Source organism: Branchiostoma floridae, chromosome 16 (assembly GCF_000003815.2).
Source record: "Branchiostoma floridae strain S238N-H82 chromosome 16, Bfl_VNyyK, whole genome shotgun sequence".
Classification (NCBI taxonomy): domain Eukaryota; kingdom Metazoa; phylum Chordata; class Leptocardii; order Amphioxiformes; family Branchiostomatidae; genus Branchiostoma; species Branchiostoma floridae.
The window spans coordinates 16447784-16456860 of NC_049994.1; the positions used below are offsets into that span (position 1 = coordinate 16447784).

At 39.3% G+C, this 9077-nt stretch overlaps 1 protein-coding gene across 14 annotated transcripts in view; it reads right to left on the reverse strand.

Moving 5' to 3' along the window:
• The window catches only part of LOC118403815 (cAMP-regulated phosphoprotein 21-like), a 175538-nt gene that overhangs the window by 163852 nt on the left and 2609 nt on the right, over positions 1–9077 (reverse strand). The window lies entirely within an intron of this gene.

Below are 9077 nucleotides of genomic sequence, written 5' to 3' on the forward strand. Positions count from 1 at the left end.
GGTGGCCACATGTGACCTATATGTAACGCTAGTTCGCCTTTATCCGTGGAGTGACCTTTATCCGTTGTCTTTAAAAACAGCACATTTAGGAGTATTAAGTCTGCTGGCAGTGGTTTAAAATTTGCAATATTTTCAAAATGTTCCAATTTGAAACCACCGTCCGTCGACTTCATATCCCTAAATACGTTTTTTCTTACAAACAACGAATATAGGTTACCCTCGGATAAAGGTGAACCAGCGTTAGTAGCATCCCTGGTTAATCAGAATTTTACGGTTGTCTGAGGATCTGCTCCCCAGGGTAAAGTTGGCACATGGAGATAGGAGCATAATGCACTTGTTCCCTCTTCACTATGTGTTAAGTAATTATCCCCACTTTAGATACTTGAATAGTAAAGAGAAATTTATATTCCTGACAGCTTTTGATAAACCAACTCTAACCAACTATACAGCTAGCTACATTTATACAATTACCAAGAAGCGAGAGGAAGTCGAATGTCCTAGAATAGATTAGACGCACATCTACATATATAGATGTGTATGATTGTTTCCATTGTTACATATATGTGATTCTTACCGTGTGACCTGTACTTAGCCCAGTGGGGCAAAAATGTGCAATAAAGGTCTTCATTCACTATTCTGGCTATCTTTTTTATGAGGGTCTGCATGCTCTTTTCTATAAGGCGTAAGCAGCCTATTTTTATTTCCCGTAACTCGTGGGGAAAACCATCTTATCTACGACGTAATTCGTAGCGAGGCCACCAAATTTAGCTCAATTGCCTTCCTTGATTTAGCGTAATACGTAGGGGGTTCCTCTGAATTCAACCTAAATCATTGTCGGGACCCCCCATGCAGACCCTCTTTTTTATGTTAACAGAGATCACCTCTACCTGTTGTTACATAAGAATAGCCTGAGTACCAACCTCTGTAGTGAACGCTGGCTAAATCCTTAGCTTGCTTACCAGGATAGAGCCAGCAGTCACTATTGGAGGATTTGGTACTCAGGCTAACGTTAGAAGTGATTCAGAGTTAGCTGTAAGGTTAGAGCTCTTTAGAAAAAGCCCTGCTCTTCCTAGCCTGGTATCCAGCCGTAATATAGCTCCCAAGTCTCTTCTCTCCTCTTCGCAATTATGAAGAGGAGAGAAGAGACTCGGGAGCTATATAACGGCTGGATACCAGGCTATGCTCTTCCAGGAATTCCTCTCCTATCTTTGATCACCATTCCGATTCCACCTTTCAACCTTTTTTTGCTTTGAGGCAAAACAATAAATAAACACTGCATCAATCAGAAACAGGATATAAATCTAAAATTGACAGGTTTCTGGCAAAGGGATTCTATATGTAGCTTATCAAACCATCACGCTATTATTTGTAACCACCATCTACAGACATTTTTTTTTTAAAAAAGACCAATCGTGACTGCTAATCGAAGGGGAGGCAATGACACCCCCCCTCCCCCCTGTTTTATCTTCAGGAATATTGTGAATATGTCATTAATCAATAATGAGCTATGTTAGCATCACAATAGTCAAAAAAGCATCTAGATACTAAATAATTATTAGAAATGTGTTCAAAATTCGAATTTTCCCAGAACTATCGTAGAGTGGAACTTGTTGTCACCAAGCACAGTAGGGGTCTCTTCTCTGGATAGTTTTAAAGAATGCTTGCAGATAGATGACGTACAGAAGTTAGATGTGACGGGTCGTTCATTGTAATATAACCAGCTGCTGCCGCACCGTGTGCCTGCGAAGCTGGTGTGTTACGCCGAAGGGCGGTTATACCGGCTATATAGATACAGATAGATACAGATACAGAATTATGTCAGATGATAATAGATTAACACAGTATCCATTGAGAACAAGATACAGACAAAGTTGATGATAGACTTACTGAGCACAAAGAAAGACCTTTGTAAATTATGAACAATATAAAACTAAATAAAAGAAAAGAAATTTACTGAGCTTACCACATGCTAGGGGCATTATGTTACCTATACAACAGACAAGACAGGGTCGATTACTGTAAATGCAAAAACTTTCGCGGTGGTTTAATGTTTTCACGGTGACCGCAGTGTCTGCTTCACCGCGAATTTAAAACCACCACGAACATTTTTCCGTAGCATTAACAGACTACAGTGCAAGTTGCTACCGTGAACATAAAACCACCGCGAAAAGTCCTATTACCCGCTACCGCGAAATTAAATCCCCGCGAACTTAAATGCATTTACAGTATGTTACAATAGCAGAGAGAGGACAACTTTAATGGGCTGGTTCACCTTACATAAGGCGACTTGTCCTGCTTATGAATTATAGATACAGGCCGCCGTGTGTCAATTACTTTCCACCCATGCACTCACTTTCACTTACCCCTGTAGACAATTTTATTGTCCAGTGCCCTGTTTTAATATTGAGAGACTTTGAGACGTAGTAAGAGTTTTTGTGAAGAGGGCAGCAATGTCCTCATGCTCGAAAAAAGATGCACCCTCTTACCCTGCTGGGCGGTGCATCCGCTGCAAAAGAATAAAATTACAGTAGGGGCATCTTCAGGGGATAGTTTTACAGAGAATTTGCAGATAGATGTGCAAAGGTTAGGAGTGAGAGGTCGTTCAGTGTAATGTAACCAGCTGCTGCCGCGCCGCGTGCCTGCAAAGCTGGTGTGTTATGCCAAACCAAAGGGTGGTTACACCGGCTATATAGATACAGATACAAAAGCTGGCGTGTTATGCCGAAGGGCTGTTATACCAGCTATGTAGATACAGACAATATTATTGTCCAATGCCTTTTTTATTAGTGGCAAGGGTTTTCGTAAGGAGGGCCACTATGCTCTCATGCTCCAACAAGGATGCACTCCCTTACCCTGGGCAATATATCCTCTGACAAGAATAAAATCCAGATTGACCACGGATACTAAAACTAAAAGTAAAAGGTCACATGTGGCCAGACTAGACAGCATTTATCCTAGTATGATTGTAGAGGACCTAAGCTTCATGCTCTTCATGCAAACAATTGTTTCATAAAATCATCATTAGAAATCATTGGTTAGAAACAGTAACTCATTGGCCTGCTAACACTTCTCGGAAATGATTCAACATACAATGTACTTGGCTAATTTCTGCCATTTTTCCAGTAAACCCACAAAGCCTGGTAGAGACTAATTGTAGGTACATTCACACCTGCCGAATCACTTCCTGTTCGTTTCTAGGAATACATGACTCAGGTGTGCATTGTCCTCACCACTCATCTCCATAGTAACCGCATGAATCATGGTCTACTAATAGCTATTCCATTGATAGAACATCCACTGATCTTCTGAAATACTGTAAATGCAGAAATGTTCGCAGTGGTTTTATGTTTATTTAGGCCGCTTCACATCGAGCTCAAAACCACAACGAACATTTCTCCATATCAGTACATGTATGTGACTATCTATATGGTGCTACTGTAAACTCAAAACCACTGCAAACGCTCCACTTTCTCACTACCATGAAATTAAATCCCAGCCAGGGCTGGGTATCGGTACAGCGTACCGGTACAAAACCGTTTTTTCTTTTTGGACCGGTCCAGAAAAACCCGGACCTGAAAAAATTAGGTGGACCGGATGTTGGACCGGATGTTGGACCGATTAGAAAATGAACAGACTATTTATCAGGTATTCACACGTTTTGGCGCTTGCAGGTGGAAGAGAATAACGAGTGAACAAGAGTACAGAGTTTATAGTCATTTCTACCAAGTTTACAGTCAATCGCACAGGTGCAGTTAGCGTTGTAGGATTCTAAAGCACCAGTGTGAGTCAAATAGTCCACCAAACAGATTTCTTTGTAGTGAAATGGACCATTGATATATTAGTCATACTGAATCAGGTCCAGGTTCAGATCCAAACCTGGACCTGAACCTCTGGACCTGAGCCGGACCTGAATGTTCTATACCGGTACCCACCCTTAATCCCAGCAAACTAAAATACATTTACAGTAGTTGCATGATGAACAGTTTTCGATCAGGCAACTTTTTTTTTTCTAACTGACTTACAGAATACCGGTATTAAAGGCGCCCAGAGCAGTTTTTTTAGTCTTTTCAAATTTAATTTTCAAGTCATTTTTACACACAGTAAGCTTAAATAACACTTTATCATTGCATATATTGACCTTTATTGAGCAAAGATGAGACGTCGCTGGATGGTGAGAACTCATTGAAAATGTGAGCGCTGCACGTGCCATTATTTCAAATTTTCGGAACGCACGCGAACATGACCAAATGCGCCCCGAACGCTTCCGGAGATGTCGTCACTTGTTCGAATAAGGTTTCGATTTGCGAATGGGCGAATCAGATTCAATTCGCTCAATGATCTCATGCGTTCGAAAATCTCCAAAAATTACCGACGGGAAACCGTTAGTGGCTCGATCCTGTGCTGATTTATTGTAGGATATAATAAATCAAAGGGGTCCGTTTGCGGCATGTTTGTGCGTCCTTTTAAACGCTGAAAGTACGAAATAATGATAAAAATGTGCTAGAATGGTGGAGTAAATGTCAATATCGTACCGATTGTATCATCCAGAATAGTTTTGATTTTGATGCACTAAAAACTGCTCTGGGCGCCTTTAACAGTATGGTCTGATTAACTTTCTTTCAACATGGAACTTCAAACAGAAATTGGACTTGAGTGAACGAACACCCTTAATAAAGTCTGCTTGTTTTCGTTTAAAGACAGGGTTTAACCAGTTTTCTAAAATTCACTTGTCCTATCGGGCAAGTACCAGCAAAATTTACTTTTTACATTTTTCACCATGTATTTTCACTGCAGCAATGGATTTCTTTTATCATTGGCTCTATTTTTCTGTGTTAACCCATTCTTGATGCGGTAACTGTGATAAGCAACAAGTATATCAAAATCTCATGGAAAAATCTTACTTGTCCGATCGGACAAGTGGGGAAGGACATTCACTTGCCCGACGGACACTTTCACTTGCCCGGGACAATAGGGCTAGTGGACTTGTCCAACCCTGTATTAAAGAGCCGAAGACTCTCACATTGATCAGGAACAGGGCCTGCAGTAGGGCTGGGTACCGGTACAGAAAATTCAGGTCCAGGTCCGGTTCAGGTCCAGAGGATCAGGTCCAGGTCCGGACCTGAACCTGGACCTGATTCATTATGACTCATACCAATGGTCCATTTCACAACAAAGAAATCTGTTTGGTGGAGTATTAGACTTACACTGGCGTTTTAAAATCCTACAACGCTAACTGCACCTGTACGATTGGCTGTAAAACTTGGTAGAAATTACTATAAACTCTACTCTACTTCACTCTTGTTATTTTCTTCCACCTGCAAGCGCCAAAACGTGTGAATGGCTGATAGAATAATCTGTTAATTTTCTAATCGGTCCAACATCCGGTCCACCTAATTTTTTTAGGTCCGGTTTTTCTGGACCGGTCCAGTAAGAAAAACCGGTTTTGCACCGGTACGCTGTACCGATACCCAGCCCTAGCCTGCAGTCTTCAAAATCAGAAATGAGGAATGTGATGAAGATAAACATGGAAGGGACTGAAATCTGGCCTGGCATCAACACTTATAATATGAAACATTATCCAAATTCTGACATGAACATGTCCCACCCAATTACATCTGCTAGAAATAGTTTAGGGGGGGGGGGGGGGGTAGCCGGCGTATGTGGGGGGGGGTGTTCAGGCTGATCCAGATAACAAATTAAGGTAGATGAACTGGGGACTCATGTCAATTTCTCATCTATTGGAGTAACAGACAGAGAGGTTGTTTAAAAGAAATCTTCTTCTTCTTATTATCTTTATAAAAATTATAAAATCACCCAATAAATTTGATTTGATGATGCTGATTGCTATAAATGATAAATATTTCTTTTTATGTCGATGAAGGTTAGCATCCAGGTAATAAGATATGCAGGTAACTCAAGCAACAGACTAAAATTTAATAAAATTTAACTTCTTGAATTTGCAGAAAATGCAATACATGGCAAACCCATGCAGCTTAGCTGATACTGTAAATGCATTTAAGTTCGCGGGGATTTAATTTCGCGGTAACAGGAAAATGGAATTTTTGCGGTGGTTTTAATTTCGCGGTAGCACCATGCACTGTAGTCTCTTACTGTTATGGAAAAATATTCGCGGTGGTTTTAAATTCGCGGTGAAGCGTCAGCCGCGAAAACCGCGAACATTAATCCACAGCGAACATTTCTGCATTTACTTATTGGGTGCCAACACGCCAACACATATTGGAAATGGTCAGATATTTCATACAGCATATGCTGTCTTTTCTCAGTGACATGCTAAAGATATCAGATGCTGTATGAAATGTAGTTTTTTATTACAGAGACAAGAAACTATACCAGGACTGTCTCCAAGAATCGTCCCTTCACCCCATCCGCCCAAAATCTGAACTTCAGTACATCAAATTGATGAAAGTGCGTTTTATAAGCTTAAAATGATAGATTCTACCAAGAAAGTCAACGACATTGGCTCCTTAACAATGAGGGGGGAAAAATATAAAGCTGAAGACAGCCCTGGACTATACCCATCCATGTACATTAGTGGCCAGTCCCTTGACTACAGAGAGACAGGGACATACCAGGTGATACCTGTAACTATCTGGGTTGCTGATCCATTCAGTCATGGGTAAAATCCTCATTACCATCTCTGTTCAACTGGAGCCAGTCTCGTTATTTTACATCTTCTAATAATAGACGCTCTATCCATTGATTTGTTATAACAAGGAACACACTTGAAAACACATTATGACATTTGTTCTGACAAGAGCATCTTGTATATAACACGTTAGATCAGGGTTCTAGCAAGCATCCGTCCTTCCATCCTTTGACAGAATTTTGCAGCTGGGGACAGACAAATATTTTGCCCATTCCGTTCTCTGAGATGAACAAAAATTGGTATGTAATTTGAAGATATTAATTGAACCAAGTTGCATTGATTCTACCAGCAAAATATGCCCCTCAAAATAAAGGAAATAGCATTTTTTATTTTCAATGTGAAACTTCAATTTTGTGCTGAATGGTTAGAAATCTGTGGACACATTTTCCTTCATAAGTTTGACAAGCAACTTCTTTTGTACATCCAAATTGTCCACCCAAAAAAAGACTAGGGTCAGCAGATTTTTCTAGGGTAGGTCGGGAAACAGGAAACATAACATTTTTTCCCAGTGCATCAATGCCTATGGACATTGTAACTACTTTCAATAGATTTCAAGTAGTTACAATTACAAGGGCCAAAGGTCAAGTACTAATAAACAATACTGTTTGAAACTTTGATACTCCTCATTGTAGTAATGTATATTCAATATCATTTAACACTCATTAGTATCATAACATGTTATAATTCATTTCAAGAAAAATAATTTTTTTTCTTTTTCAAAGACCAGACAGTACTTCAAAGTCAATGTTATCAGAAAACCAATAACGCTATTATTCTTTTTATGCAATCCCTCATTTCGATTACAGTAGGCACTTCCTGAAAAGCATATACAATTGTAGATGAAAATTTTAATGAAGATGACACCAAATCAATTTGAGACTAGAAAACATTGACGGTAACGTGTATAAGAAGCCCATGATGTTCTAAATGTATTTTGAAACATATTATTACACCAGGGCTGACTCCAGCTAGATTTTTCTTTTGGTCCCACCATTGTTTGGAAGCCAATGTTGTTCTTTGTTACATATTTTCCCCAGTTGGATGAATGAGATGAAACTTGTGTCTGTCTAAACAAGCAAATTTTTGTCCCAGGGACTCAAGAAGTTAGAGAATAAGAAGAAAGCGATGTTTTATACTTTTATACAAACAAAAAATTCATATGTACATGTTGCACCATAGTAGTAAGTTGCACATATGAATAATGATGAGAACAAGGTCAAAAAATACTGTAGGTCTAATCAAGGAGGTTGGTCTAATGCAAGCTGCTAATGTTTATACCATTGACATTGACAGTGGATCAGTACATGACAATTATTTGCTCCACAGGCATTACACCAATCCAATAACAGCCCTGATCGATGAGAAATATTACATAATAGCCGGACCTACAGATTTGTATCTAATAACATACGGCTCAAACGAAAATTAACCATATTTCTGACTGGCCCTGTACAGATAAAATCAAATTTCCTGGTAGTAGTAAATAACTTTCCTGGGGCCTAGAAAAAAACTGGGTGATTCTATTTGTAAGATTGAAAGCAAAAAAGGGCTATTTTGCTACATTTCTACAAAAAGATGAAATATAAAAATGATTTCTTAATATATAACATCCACTGCATTTTATGTTGGACCAAGGAATCAATACATAATAGATCTCTTTTGTTTACCACCTTTTTTTACAGTACCTAGCTCGTCATCTTAAATTGATTCGCCTGATGAGGTCAAATCTATAAATTAGTATAATACACCATCTGTGTTTCTTCAAACTATACCATGTACTAGTACCAAGGAGGTTGAAACAGCAACCTCCTTGCTAGTACATGTACTCATACATAAGTTGGTCAGTGTGGCTCTTGCAAATTTTGGAACTGGTTTGTTCAAACATTGTCCCATTGCCAGATCACACAGTGCCAAAATAGCACTGGATCAAAACTTTGGAAATACATACTATTATCTCTGCGACCCAACCTCTGGACTTTTAATACTTATAAGTTACAATTATAACTAATAAAACGTATAGGTTTATTGTAATCACACATTTAGACATTAAATATTAATTCCTAGGACATAAAATATGACATGCGTACATAGAAAAGGTTCTATAATACACAAAAATCGCATTAACCTGCGTATACAAAGCCTGTCCTTGTGCCCTAATCCTGTCACTATTTTGTCTATTCATAACCCTCGCAGCACAATGCCACTTAAGCATTCCCCCTTTTGAATGGACGATTTTATGCATACCTTCTTTCAGAGTGGTCGCCATGGAAACAGGCTGATTCATAGGTAAATGAAGGAAGAATGCCTTACAGTGTTGTACCAAGGTTGTAGTACTGGTGCTGAAGGTTATTAGTCTCTACCAGAGTCTCCGGATCGCTCGGAAAATCGTAGAAATGGAACAAATAGAGGA